Source organism: Anopheles aquasalis, chromosome 3 (genome assembly GCF_943734665.1).
Source record: "Anopheles aquasalis chromosome 3, idAnoAquaMG_Q_19, whole genome shotgun sequence".
In the NCBI taxonomy this organism is placed as follows: Eukaryota; Metazoa; Arthropoda; class Insecta; order Diptera; family Culicidae; genus Anopheles; species Anopheles aquasalis.
In genome coordinates, this window is record NC_064878.1 from 47703549 (window position 1) to 47718548 (window position 15000).

General features: G+C 48.7%; 1 protein-coding gene across 4 annotated transcripts in view; it reads left to right on the forward strand.

Annotated features, from left to right (window-relative positions):
* The window catches only part of LOC126579207 (uncharacterized), a 65824-nt gene that overhangs the window by 3008 nt on the left and 47816 nt on the right, over nucleotides 1-15000 (forward strand). For all 4 annotated transcript variants that reach the window (XM_050242586.1, XM_050242587.1, XM_050242589.1 and 1 more), the window contains exon 3: nucleotides 6071-6524. The gene's annotated coding sequence lies outside the window, so the exon portion shown is untranslated. The remainder of the gene's footprint in view (nucleotides 1-6070; nucleotides 6525-15000) is intronic.

A 15000-nucleotide genomic window follows, 5' to 3' on the forward strand; every position in this document is an offset into this window, starting at 1 on the left:
GTTCTGTTGCCACCGCACCGATCCTCCCGCCCAACAGGGGACCCCCGGGATTAAAGTTCCAAATCATGATTGAAGAGTATCATTACCGCCCTCATGCATTCATCGGACGAGCGGACCATCACATATAAGGAGTCTCGTGCCCGGTCGTCGTGCAAGTCATGTCCAGTCATGTTCTGCTCATCATTAGTGCTGCACCGCCCCGCCCACTGATGATGATGACGGTGCTGATGCTTCTGATGAGAAGACGGACACGTGCCGCGGCTCCCAGGACACCGGAACAGCTGGGTATCTCGGAGAAACGAAATCCACAAATTCCATTCGGTCACTAGATTCAAATCGGCGTCGCCTAAATCTCACCCCCAAAACTCACCGGCACCTTACGACGTGAGTTTGTTGGTTGTTGTTGCATCAATGTGCGATGACACGATCGCCGCACACAACACGGTGACGAATGTTTGGGGCCGAACACAGCCGCCTCGTCAAGGATCCTTGACGGCCGGCAGGTACAGGCAGCTGGAATACGGGACCGAGGGGACACGGGTCACGGGGCACGTTCTGGCCAACACTGTCCAATTAGTCACGTGTATAATTAGAGAAGAAACATCCCCCCGCGGCCCAAAAAAAACCCAAACTTTACAGCGAATGTTTTTTTTCGTTTTTTTTCCTTTCGGTTTTTTTTTGGTGTATGCCACAAATGACGTCATTGGAACATCTGTCGCGTGCGCGCCATGCGAGAATGTTGTATTAAAAACACATATTCGACACCCTTAGGCACTAGGTTTCTTTTTAGGATTTTTTTGTCGAGCGGATTTTTTTTACGGATATTAGTGGCCAGCAGGGAGTTTCGTGGGAGCTGATGCGGGGCCACTGCTTGCGTCAAACTTCCAAGTAGCAAAGCGAAGGTACGTCAAGTGTCCTTACCCATTGCTACATCTGTTTTCTTCACTGGAAACGAATTAAATTCACCAGTAAACCGATGATTGATAGTACGGCTAAGCAATGTTGTCCAACATTGGACCTCATTGCGGCGTGATTGATACACTCTGCTCACTGAGCTGCTGCTACTGCGGTGCCAATCAACGGCTAATTGTGATATCCGGTGGCAGGCACGTGGCAGGCCGAAAGCAAAAGTTCGCAACGAAGCCGCTCCAGTGAAGCATTAATCATTTGATCAATCTTCAAATTTTGACATGCAATTCGTACACAACTTTCCATTCGAAAAAATATAAAAATGATCGGAACTCGCCCCAGCCCTGGAAGAAGTTCTCGCTGTAAAGTCTAATCTGATTTGTGATTGAACGGAACGTGTGCCTGTGCCTGGCATGTTGCTGTTGTTGCGATGCCAGCCAGCCAGGCCGGCCAGGAACGTTGGCGCTTTGACGGTTGCCTGGAAGTTTGCGCAGCAAATTATGAAAGTAAATATATCGACCTTGCCGTGGCATACCACCGCTTGGTCCGGGCTTGTTGACAAGCGAGAACGTTTGACGACGACGACGACAACGACGACGACGACAAGGGCAAAGGCCGAAAGGAGCAAAAAATTAAATCGAATTTCATCGCCGGAGCCACGGTTCGATTCGCTAACGAACTCTCGCTGTCCCGGCACCGGCACACCGATCGGTGCAAACTTGCATGAACTCAGTGCCACCCCGCAGTGACATGAAAGTCCTGATCAAACATTGCTCGACATAGTGGCCACGGTTGATGATGCGCTGAACGGTGAGGAACCTCGGTGAGTGAGAAAAGCGGGAAGCGCCCATTAGTAGCGACGCTTCTGTCGACGCTTTTGGTTCGGTTGCAACCCGGGAAGAAACTGCACTTCTTTTTCTTCTTCGTCGTCATCGTTGTTGGTGCTCGGAGTGGTTGCACAATTCCACCTCCTTGGTCTGGCGCCTCAGTTAAGCCAATTGGCAGCCAGGAACGGCACATGAAGCGCCAGCACCTGATAAATGGCAAATAATTCCACCTGCACCGCCATCGGTTGCGCTGCGCCGGTGAGGAAGCTGTCTAACACACGTCAATGCCCCGGGGAAGGTCGAGCACAGAGTCCGGGCCCTAGACACGATGGGCAGGACGTTGCAAAGAAGCCTACGACGACGAGTCGCCTTTTGCAAAAGATGATAATGGTATTCGAACGTACCGTGTGCATTACATGTGTTTCGCGTTTTGCGATGCATAATTTAATTTGAATCTGACTTACCTTTCCCAAAAAAGGAACATGCGAGGGACGCACAAGGGAAGAAAAAGCCATAAAAAAATGATGCCAACGACGGTAAAGAAAGTCGAGAAGCGCGTTCGGTGTTGATATGGAACACACAAAAAAAAACGCATCAATAAATGTCAGGAACAAATGAGGCCCCAAAAACATCAGGTGCCAGCAGTGTGCCCGCAACCGTAATACCATGCTGACTCCCCTCGTTCCGAAAGTTCCTGTGACAGACATACACGCTCCCCCCCCCACCCGTCGTTGTTGTGACCGGAGACGTCATAACATGACTTAAAACTCCCGATCCGCTCGCGCCGACAGCGGAGAAACTTTTACGACTCCTTCCTTCCCCTCCGCCCGATTGGCAACGAATTCACGGGAAATGTGGAGCCAAAGTTTAACTTTTTCGTGACGAGCGACAATTATGCTGATGCTGGGCGTTGAGGGAAAGAAAAATGGTGTTTGGGGGGGGGGGGGAGGGGGGTACTGTGAGGATGGTGGGAAGACTTTCGCTTTTTGCTTCTTCTTCTTTGTCACGAGCGACACGCGTTAAGCCACCGGAAGCAGCACAACTGGAGGGACAACGTGATCCTGCCAGAGAGGCACAGAGAGAGAGAGAGAGTCAGAGCCACGTTCACGTTCCCTGTCGGCACGGCGGATTCCACCGACATTTTGAAAGCATTGCGAGCATATTCTTCTCCCCCGCGTCCAGGTTTCCAGGTCCGCCAGTGCCTCGTGTGAAATGGGAATTTACCTTACAATGTTTCCATGCCATTCGTTACCCTGTTACCATCGCCACCAGCATCGAGCATCGAGCTTCAGCGCACCTGCTGGCATGAGCGCTGGCGGTATTCATTACTTTAATTTTGGGAACGAGAGAAGTTCCCCTTAAGATCCTGATCCGAACGTGGCGCCGAACTTTGTCATCAAAAACTCATCACAAGGAACACGCTTACACTCCACTCGAACTCCATTTCATCCCCCTCCTTTTTTGAGGGGCGGTTTGGGGGGTAGTCCTGGGCCCCGACGACGTGCTGGGTGGACACAACGCAGGACGCGTGTTTCCCACGGCCAAGCTTTCTAATCTAATTAATGCAAGTATTTAACTTATTTATCTCTCTCTCTCTGTGTCTCTCTCTCTTCTACTCTCTGTATCACTCGCTCTCTCCCTATAAAGCGTCCCCCACCCATAATGGATTGCAATCTCTGATGGACTGGGGCTAATGGCCCCGGCCTCACCGCTTTGGAGGATTGAAAAATGATGCTCCTCCCCGGGAGGGTAGTGTTGCTTTTTGAGGAGGTCGCGAGGGGGATGCTTGAATGAAAAGCATCACCTATCGGTCCGATCAGTGTCTAGGACCGGGCCAGGGCGGGGGAGTTTGTGATAATTGAAATATTGATTTTACTTTAAATCATGTTTTCCATCACATCGTGACACCGTGCCATGCGAGAAGCGAGTAGCATGCGATGCTGTTGTTACGTTGTTGTTGCTACGTTGTTGCTGTCATTCTATCCCTAGAGAATAAGGGAATGATCTCACCCCCCCCCCCTCCGCACGAACAGAAACAATGCCATCCCGTCTTGTGTGGCATAAGATATGCATGAAGTTATTCAATTTATTTCCAACATATTTCTTCAAATATGCATGCGAATCGTGCAGAGTGCCAGCTGGGAGCAAAAGTGTATAGCTTCCGTGTATCAGAACACCAGGCTGATGATGTTTGATGTGTGTTTGTTGTTGTGCATTCGTGGCAAGATGCAAATGACGAAGAAAATGGAAACACGATTCCCCGTTCCCGAGATCCCGTCTCGAGCACTTCATTTCGTTCTCGCTTTCGCTCTCTCTCTCTGTCTCTCTATCTCTTGGGCCCTCTTGCACTTTCTGCAGAATGCACAAAAGCATCGTCCAGGAACGCGCCAGCAAAGCCAGCACAAACCGAGGTTCACTGTCAGCAGCTTCGTAGGTGCACGTGGTGATGGCGAATGATTCGAAATTCAAGTGGCGCACCAGACTGTGGAAGGTTTTTCGTTTCGTGGAAGCAAATGTGAGGAACACGAACGAACAGGGAGTGGAAAATTCCGATCAGCAGCAGCAGCACCAGCAGCATCCAGACTCCAGTATCGCATTTTGAAGGGCGACCGGATGCCTTTAGTGCTTCGTGCCTGTAGTGTCACGGCCCCCTCTTTCGGCTCGGGTCAACCGAAATACCAAACGGGGGAGTGGTAGCACCGGCATCAAGTGGACTCGTGACTGAGTTCTGCTGCTGCCACCGTGTCACCATCTCTCGATGATTCAGCGCGGCACCCGGTCCCGGTGACCAAATACTGCATGATCCGGTGCCGGTGACTCTTCACCGAGTGCCACAGGACCCACTTGAACCTGGTTCCACTTCAAATTAATAACCTACCACCTACCGGTTGTGTTGTAGAAACGGTGACTGCATGCCGAACTGTGCATGTAAATGGCATGGCCAGCGCACGGGCATTGCAATAGATCAATAAAAGTTCAATAGAGAAGATGACAGAGGATGAGTGAAAAGGGCAAACACACTAACAATCGATGGATCTACTTCTGTTTGACCTTGCAGTGTCAGGCGTAATGTAGCAGTTCCTGTGCTCATTATGCACATTCGAGTTGATTCCAATTCCGTCGTGGTCTTCCTAAGGTCAAGTATCATTTGTCGATGATTTTCCAAATGGAAATGCCGGCGCATCAAAGCTAGTGTGTCCCTGAATGTGATCCGGTAAACCAAGCTATCCTACTGTATCATTGTCAGAATGCATCCACATCCTCACAATCTATTCCAAACCACCCATTATTATTACTCATAAAATCAGAGCACCTCAGAGTATTTGCATATGGATGCCAAGGTCCATCCGTTCGTCGAATCATCTGAACGGTTCGTCACAACACAACAAATGTGGTTTGGATGTCCCTTGTACAAACTTCTGTGTGGAAAATGTCACCAGCAACTACAGGCGGCGAAGCAGAACAACGATGCGGTGCTGCGTGATTTGCCATTTCCGCATGTCACGATGTGGCGATGGAGTGTCCAACAACACCTTCCCACCCCCGAAGACCCGAGACGACGCCACGCCTCGTGGTCAAGTGCAGCCGTGGACGCCATTTCATGACGATGACACTGAGGCGCGCGTTTCAACCATCAAGCTCAAACAATGCGCAGCCACAGCGCGCTGCCAATGTGAAAGTGCCGATAGGAATAAATATACCACCAAGAACATTGCGCAGCAACAGAGAGAGAGAAGACGTGGTGGTGGTGGTGGTGGTGGTGACGGTCGCGCCCGTTGTAGGAATTGAAATAATTAATTGCTTTGCTACCGGGCGCCTGGCTGCTGTTCTCTAATGTCGTACACGCCACATTTTAAAGTCAAGTGCAGGCTGCGAGCTAAAAATCGGGACGCCCGGTCACCTGTTTACCGAGGACGAATGCGCGAACCTTAAGGACACTGAATGCGGGGAGGTTACCTAGAGGGGGGGGGGGGGGGGTCCGCGCCCGACCCATTGTTGAGAAATTTTCGAAAGTTTAGTCACCACAGGGCACAATCCACATCACAATCCCGGTTGGCAGGCCTTGTAACGAGCACACTTAGTGGCTTTCGCAACAGAAAGCGACCTCGGCCGCTTTCTCCTTCTCCTCCTCCTCGAGATCAGACACTCTACCACACTGCACTAGAATTGTAATGGGTTAAGGTGGCCTGCCTCCGGTGAGGGGGGACACTAATGGTACTAATTTCCTTCACACTCTCGCACGCGCTCTGTGGCACCCCCTTCGCTCACCCGTTTAGTTCGCCTGTTCCGTTCTTGAATACATATCCACTCTATCCTCTCTTCTGTCGTTACAGGGCACCGTGCGCAGAACCGCAGAGAAGAACGTGGAAGAAATGAGCAACATCATACGGAGTGCTTAATGAAGCGTGCATTAAGCATCGACCACTACGAGTTTCCACTGCAGCACAAGTCGTGAAAGTGTGCCCGACCGGAAGGCAAAGGTGGAGCGGAAGGTGAAGATCGAGCTCAGCTGACAATAGCGGTGGGAAAATCAAGTGGACGAACTGTACCAGTTGGTGTTACTAGTGCTAGTACGTGAGCATGATTCGGGCACCGTACGGGCCCCAAGGACACGTTATAACTGCTCCTGCTTTCGACGAAGACGTCGACCGAGTGCACATCATGGACATTGCCGGCGTGCCGGTTGCCGAAGGTCGATAATGGCCACAGTGAGCATGTGAGCTAATCCACGGCCCGACGACGATGCAAAATGTGTTTCGCATGGGAAGGGATTCGTGTACGGAAGAGGTAGGTACAGCCGCCGACTCGGTGCCAGGTTCGGTTCGGTGCCGCCGTTCCTGCACAATTAGATTATTCGCGTTAGCCCCCGGGAGACGACAATGTTGCCTGGCCGGTCACACCTGGCTGCCGCCTGTGGCCGGGGTGGACATGATTAGTAGTATTATTATTTATAAGTCTCTCAATCAATCTGTTCCACTCCGCTGCCAGTGTGCCGTTGGTCGGGCAAATCAAATATGTTTGGTGTTTCCCTTCCCATCAGTCCATAAACTGCGCATCCAGTTCCGTTTGGATGAGATTCTAGGAGCAGCAGAAGGCAGCAGAAGGCAGAAGTCTTTAAAGCATACGCGCGCAATAGGGTACAGCCCCATCTATTCTGATTCCGGGCACTGTTGGCCATAAAATTCTCAGGTGGTGGCGCAGAAGGGGGCTGTAGGGTGCTCTCCGTAACCCCGTTTTCGCGTTCACTACCGATCCCCCCCCCCCCTCCTCCCTTAGCTGATCGTAGAATCGTTAAGACAACCGCACAGGAAAGTACACGGTGAAGATTTATTTTTATATCCGTTTGTAAACAGTCGCAGTGAGCTCGCGGAAAGCATGAGGAAAAGCCACAAGAGAGAGAGAGAGAGAGAGAGAGAGAGCAAGAGAGAGAGACAGGCAAAAGAAACGGGTGTGGGAAAACAGCAATGATTTCCTGATTGATTTTTTTTCATGCTGCTCTTCTCATCCTTTGCGTCCTGCGCAAGGAGCCCGCCACAGAAGGAGATGAGCATGAGCAACGTTGGTGCAAGATGTTGTGCGAATGAAAGGGGGAAAGAGGGTGGTGGCGGTGCAAAAAAAAAAAGAGGCGAAAGATTGCTTTCACGCCTCTACAAATAATGCGCCAAGATGGCATTTTATTGCCAACAAGTTTTCGTTTCGTATCGTTCGTTCGCTCGTTTTTTTTCTCTTCTTGTTGGTTTGCTTTCCGAGATGCCGATGTGAGCATTATATGCCTTGGATGTGTCCCGGTGATGGCAAAGAGGAAGACAGCAAAGCGACCGACCGGTTTGACTTTACGGCTTGACACGATGACAAAGTTTGCCGGTACTCGCGCGCGCTCGAGTGTTCCAGAGTTTGTAACCGTGAAGCAGCAACACTCGATAAGCGGGCTACGTGCTTCCACGCTACCTCGTGTATAAATGGGGCAACTTAATTACATCATCACAGGAAGAGGGAGCGAAAGATAGGGCGAGATAGTTCCGGTTTAAAAGCCCGGCCGGCAATGTCATCACTCAAAAACCGTCCGGATCGACCCTGGTTCCGGAGTAACTTCTCGGCCAGTGGCCAGATGGAAAATTTAAAGTATTCTTCACCAAAAAGGAGAAACACTCACTTTAATGCTAGAACGAGATCTACTGAGCCACCGTTCGTGTTCGTTCTTGACAGAGTGCAAGTGCACTCCGCTCGCTTACCAAGAAAAATCCGCAATAAGATTTCGACTTCGACGCGCCCGCTTTGATTGATTGACTTTGTGTCGGGCACCAGGAAACAGCGTGTCGAAACGGAGTGTAATAATCGATTTTCAGATCAGTGACTGAAGCGAGCTGGACCGTGTGCTAGTGGACCAAGTAGTTGTCCAAGCGGTCCGATCCTAGACAAGCCAGCTGAAAGCACCGCCGCCTGCGGAGACACATTAAAAAGGAGCCATTGAAAGCTCGCGCAGGATATGTGCCTGTTATCGTCAATTATTCTTTTACCGAGCCCGCACTTTGATAAGCAATTTAAAGCGCTAGGCGAAGCGTTAAGCTGAAATTATTATGCTGTGATCCTTCTCCCTTACCGGGACATCAGGCTTGTCGGGCCATTGTCGCGGCCTACAGTAGGCAGAGTGTGCCGCCGAAGATTTCATTTCATTTGCTGCTGCTGCCAGTGCTGCTGGTGCTCCATCTGCGCCATTAGTAGCAGGATTCGGTGGCCACACTTTTCACGATGGAGTACTCGTACCGGCAACACACAGAGGGAGAGAGAGAGAGAGAGAGAGTGTGTACCAGAACGCCAAACTGGCTTCGGACCCGGCTTTGATATTAATTAGCAAAGACAAATGAGGATTAACGGCGGACTTTATTCAACATAAAATGCGCTGGCTGATGGTGGCCGGTGGCGGGGCGACAGCAAGGGCCATCTGCAGTACCACCACCACCACCACCACCACCTTCTCCTCCGACGGGGCGACGGATGGACGACAGGAGATGTCTATAAATATATAGAGTGTACGGTGTCGGTGTCCTAGCGATCTCTTATCTCGAGCTCCCCCCGCAGTCTTGTCCCGCGAAACCGAGTGAAGATGCTGTTTAATTTGCACCATAAAACCGGTATACGGTCCGAGGAACGAGAACATGGCAATTTGTATACGTTTTGGGGGTTAGTTTGTTGACCTGCGGGATGCTTTACAGAACCACTGAAACCGGTGGTCAGCAGCGGGATGGCACAAACTATGCGAGCCAGTGGCAATATGATTGGCAGCCTTCAGCCGGGTGGTTGGTGGGTTGGTTGGTCGGTCTGACGACCTATATTTTGTAACTCGAGAATTTGGATGACGCTTTGTGAGGTCACCGGTTTAGAGACGGAGGTCTTTCTCTCTCTATGCAGCAAAAGAGAAGGATACTGCTACTGGTGTGCAGTCTCTACATCAAAGCGCATGCCATAACAAATTTGGCTGTAATTTATTGCCATGGAATGCAGAGAAAGATATTTGGTCGGGGAAAAGTTTTGATCACGCAGAACACATGTTACGGCTAAAATGCTGAACAGATCGTGGGTGAGCATTAGAAAGGTTTTTAGAAAATGGATGGTAAGAGAATCTTTTATGGTTCTAAAAGAATTAACTAGATTCTTTTGAATGAGGGATTAAATGTAGGAAGGAACTGACGAGCTGTTCATGTAAAAATTATTTTAGGTATTATAATATTGCAATAACGAAGAATGTAAGTGACGTATGTCACTATCAGCCTATTTGTAAACTGATTTGTTGTTAATCTATGGTCATGCTATCTCATTAGCAAAATAAGTGCTAAAAGCATGGAACTTCGCATCTTTTTCTGACCGAATCATAGTAAATTCTTTTCAATTTTCTTGAGGTATTTCGCTCAAGCGTTGAGGTATACAAGGCTATACATTTTTGCTTTAACCAAATTGGTACCTTTTGGCATTTAATGCCACATTACTTACTGATAATCTCACTTTTCTGCTAGGAACGCAGAACTTTCTTTCGCTTTTCTGTCACAGAAAGGAAAATCTAACCTTAAATTCACGATTTGCCGCCACAGTTGAGCAAAAAGACTCACTGGAATAGACAAGAGGTGATTATAATTCGATCAGTCAAGGGGGGGGGGCGATGTTCTCTACCCAGAATTATGTTAATGTGGACGCAGCCTTCCACCAATAACCATTTCATGGCTTCGCTGCCCTAATTTGGTGAATGGCTTTGCTCAAAATCGATTACTAAAAACAGTTTAATCGCGACTCACCTTCACCAGATCGGTTGCAGGGCTGTTTATTTGATGTCACAGCCCTTCACTCACGTAGATTATGACGAAAATGTAGTCCTCGCTCTCTAGCACGCTGTGAAATGTGAGCTTAATGTTCATCAGCACAAAGCTTAAGCAGTACAATGGCCTCACCTCCACTGGCGACTCCCGCAATGGCACATTCCGTTGCTTCTTCACTGCTTTCTCCTCGCAAACCCGTAAAGCGAGAGAGCTAGGTCACCGAACTCACCGACGAGGAAGTTTTTGTCGGGGACTCTATTAAATCACTCTTTTTTGACTTCATAAAGCGTAAGTAGATAGTGAACCCACCCAACCCCCACTACCACCATCTCGTCGACATGTTCCGGTTCATTCAATTTGTAGCCCTTGAAAAGGATATCAATCGTCATGGGCCGACAGCCGGAGCCTACCCGCCATTGCCAAAAGTGATGAAATGTGTTATTGATGGGTCGTACCAGGCCAGGACCGCCCGGAACCGGTGAATTCCGCTTGGGACACGCAATGATATGCAGATGGGATTTTCGGAGTTATTTCTCATAACGTTGTGCTCGCCGAGAATCGCCCGGAGGAGGCATCCTTCGTGGGGCCGTGTTCCTGTAAGCCAGTTCCGCAGTTTTTCTTCCTTTCACTTTGTTTTCCCTTTTTCTGTTTTGCCCATTTCGAAGACGAGTTCTCGATTTGGGGCTGCCAATGTCAATTTGAGGAATTCGTTTCATGTTTTATTTTATTTATTTTTCCAAACATATTGGTACCACCGAACAACGCACCTTATCTGGCGTGCGTGCGCGTGTGTTTGTAAGGACACCAGTTGAGTGTGACGTTAAAGTCGACCCCGAATTTCCCGGAACGAACGTCCCTTAAAGCCAACGAATTTTCGACCATTCCGCTAAGAGGGAAAGGTACACCTAGTACACGCCTTCTTCATTAGTCGTAACGTGACGAGGAAAAAGGATCCGGATCGATCAGGGGTTACCTTCGGGGTTCAAATTTTCTGCCCCCATCCGCTTTTACATTAGCTTTCACTTCTACGGTGTACATGATGGCCTGGAACAGGAAAGAAGCATCGCACCACCAATGTGACCCCAATAGAAACACACGCAGACGCCTTTGCGTACGTGGTGATCTGTCTATTTCAGGCTAACAAATGCCTTCGATCTAGCAGCAAGCCATGGGTCAGTATCACGTTACCTGCGGCAACGCAAATTCTAATGGAAGTTATTCAACATCTCATTACGCTCTTCAAAAAAAAAAAGAAGAAAATAATCCCCTCGGCTTCGTCTTGTGGCCACGCAAGAGTTTCGGGGTTCCATCCATCAGAAGCCAAGGAAAACGCACACACAGCCGCACACACAAGACAACAGGGTCTTAGCTACAGCTGGAGCTACCACGCAGCATAGAGCACTTGAAACATTGTCGAACGACCTGCCCTGCCCTGCCCTGCCCTGCGTCTCAAACACAAAGACGCTACCTGCCCCGCCTTCTCGTGGCTCCCTAAAAATGGATCCCACACCGGTTGGTATCCTTTCATTTCATTCCAGCTTTTCCTTGGGCCACGGGCCGGGTCGGGTCGGGCCGGGGGTCGGTAAGTGCCCCAATTTGTTGGCGTACTTTTTTAGCCCACGCACCCCGGTCCTGGCGTTCCCTCGGGGGAGGGGAGGGATGGTAAGAAAGGGTGCGCATATCGTGTACCTTCCACACACGCGGCCAAATGAGCCCACGAAAGAGGGCACGAGGAACGGTCACATTTCTGCTCTGCGTCAGCCTGTTCCTGCGGCAAATTCACTCCAGCGCACCACACCATGGTGCTACCATGGCAACTGTCACCATAAACATTTGCTCAATATTTTTGCCCGCTTCCGGTGTCCGGTATCCCCTGGCGGTGTCGTGGTGCCCTGGTGCCTGGACCGAGCACCGATGACTCGTTTGACCGATCGGCCCAACGGGGCTGCCGCTGCTGCTCGTGAACGCAACTCACGAAGAAACACTTCCTTCGCACGCACGTCGTGTTCGTCAGGACCGCGCGGTCTGCGTTTCTGCATTCAGAGTGGGCCAAACGACGACTCAAATTTCTAAACTTTCCAAGCCACACACACGCGCACGCACGCACGCATGCCGACTGCTGTCGCTGCTTTATGGTAATGTTTGGGTTGGGAAAAGTTTCGCGGAAGCGGCTGTGCCTCATGCCTCTGGCTGGCTTCGATATGTGCAGGCATGTGGGGCTGGGCGTCGAGGCGCATGTTTGATTGTGATTGCGATACCTGCGACGTGAAATGTGATAATTACTACGGCGCTAGGGAGTGTGGGGCGTCCAGCAAAGTGGCCGGTTCTGTGGCAGCAATTTTACAGCCAAGCAAATGACCATAATTTCATTGTTTCCAATGAATCCCTATGGTAGTCATTAGCCTTGGGCGATCCAATCACTCTACGATATGAACAAATGATGTTTTAATGGCAATGTTTGTTTTTGTTACATTTCAAGAATATTGTGCTAGTTTTTTGTTTTGATCAATTGAAACAAAACTGATATATTTGTACGAAAAAGTATGCTTATTTGCCTTTGTTCTATCGCATTATTTTTATTCGCTTTCCTGAAATACACCGATTCCTGATTCGAAGACATCAGGCGCGAAACAAATGTATAAAAAGTATACCTTTTCCTACGTTAAAAACTTATCAAAAATTGCATGAATTGGATGTTTTTATTCAAAAGTGCATAATCTCATGGTCTAGCATAAGAATAGCTATTTCTTTACCTCAAATAATCAAGCGCGAAACTGCGATGAACAACACAAAAATTGCATTATCTTTCGTTTCCACTCATTCCAATCCGTTAGATTATTAGTTTCTAGAAGTACACTGTTATGTTTATAGAAAAATCGGAATTATCTGTTTTTGGTAGCTTTTAGAAAATGGAAAAGATTTTCCTGCTGTTGCTTTGATATCGAGATTCATGCAATAGTGTTTCGCGATTCACGATGGACATCGACTTCTCCATTCGATTCATTCTACTCCAAATGATCAAATTGGTTTTAATATTCTTTATTATGAAAAAAAATTAAGAAAATCATCTCGAAAACATCAAATAATATTGTTGATCTCTCTGTAAAAGGTTTTCTGAGTGAGTGTAAGGACCGGACCATCATTTCGAACGAAACTTTATCAAAAAGTGCACCGAATACACGCTTGTATCACTGTTCTTTATTTGTTCCGCACACCAGAAAACACCACGAGACCGCCGATTGTACCATGCCTGGTAGCAAAGCGCCTGTGGTTGGTCATGTGTGTCTGGGGAAGAAAAGCAAAACCAAAGTTCTTGCCGCAACCGCCCCCTCCTTCCCCGGCCGAGCACGGCTAAAATGATTTCGTACCACTTGTGGTACTCTTTTGGATTAAGAAAGTTTTTCAAATGCCGCTAGAGAATTATGCTGCATTAGCACGGCAGCAAACGGAACTTTCTGGCTCTCGCCACCGACACATCAACAAAACTTTCAAACTTCGGCTTGAGATTAAGTTGATTTCACCTGGAGCTTGGAACGCAACCGTGCTCTTTGGCTTTTGCTTTTCCCTAGACTCGAGGGAAAACAATGCAGCAAAAAAAGGAGTCGAGTGCGATCGAGCAACCGATAGAGACGGCACGGTATAACGCACGTGCATTTCGGAGGAGGGGGTGGCAGGCGAGATTATTGAAAAACAAAAATCTATCCCACATTCCGTGTGCTGTTTGTATGCACGCTGCTGGGAACACGTTGACACTTGCACGCTCTGTCTGGCACGTTTTATTCCCGTGTGCATCCGGAACACGAGCGCACGCAAGTAGTGCTCCAAGAGTTAAAGTGCCTTAGCGTGGCAATCCCCGGTTGCCCGGTACTCATTCCAACCGACCGGCACTGCAAGGGACACTCATAAATTAGCATTTTCGCACAACCGGGCTACAGCAGCAGCAACAATGCCAGCAAACGGTGAACGAAGAATGAGAACGAAAGGCGAATGTGCTAATGTTGCGTTCGTTCTGCTGCATGCTAATGGAAATATTATGTAGTACTCCGTTTCGACCACCCCACATGCGAACAGCGATGAAGTGGCAGTGAAAGTGATAGCGGGAAAGCGAAATCAAGATAAATTTTCAAGCTAACAAGAGGGCACCTCTTTGTGTGGAGTGGTGCGCTGTGGTTCGAAGCATTGATCGAATGGGACCCAGGGCTCCCATGTGATTCACTCCCGCTCCGGCACCGGCTCCATCTCCTGTCATTCGCATTCAGTGCACAGGGACCCTGGTGTGTCAGTAATGACCCGGAAACGCCGTAAAAGTATTCAATGCGGGGCTTCATCAATGGCGCATCGCTTTCGCGCTCAGCAGTGCCCGTAAGCGAGGTTCATGTTTCTGATGATGCTCTCGTGGTATTCACTTCGAAAGTGTCGATTTTTCCCACCATTCCGAACTGAGTTGTCGGTACATGTGTTCTGAAATGTTCCTCGATGGTTTCGTGGTTGATCATGCATTAGGCAAATTATGAGGCATAGCAGTTGATGTTGATGTTGCACTAAAAAGAACTCTAGACTCGTGAACCATACAGGAGCGCTATCGTTTTATGATAAACTGTTTCTTTTTGTTTTTGTAAAGTTTTTGCTTTATAGCAAATGGAATAAAATGTATTGCTTTCTATATACTTTTCCTTCTTTGTTAAGAAAAAAAAGATGATGGCACCATAGAACGTTGAATTGTCACATGGCGTTGACCGCTGCTTGAAACCAACGATTTACCGTGCAGTCCACGAGATCCTTTTATGATAGTTTCCGTTTGGAGCATAGCGTTTCCATACTTTGGTTGATTGTCCTGCTGGAAACTCAAACATGCTGAGTGTTATTTGAAGCCTGATGCATGATTGAATTGGATAACAGGAGTATGTTTGTAATGGGACCCTAAAATAACATCGCCATACTGTAGTTAGCGGTAC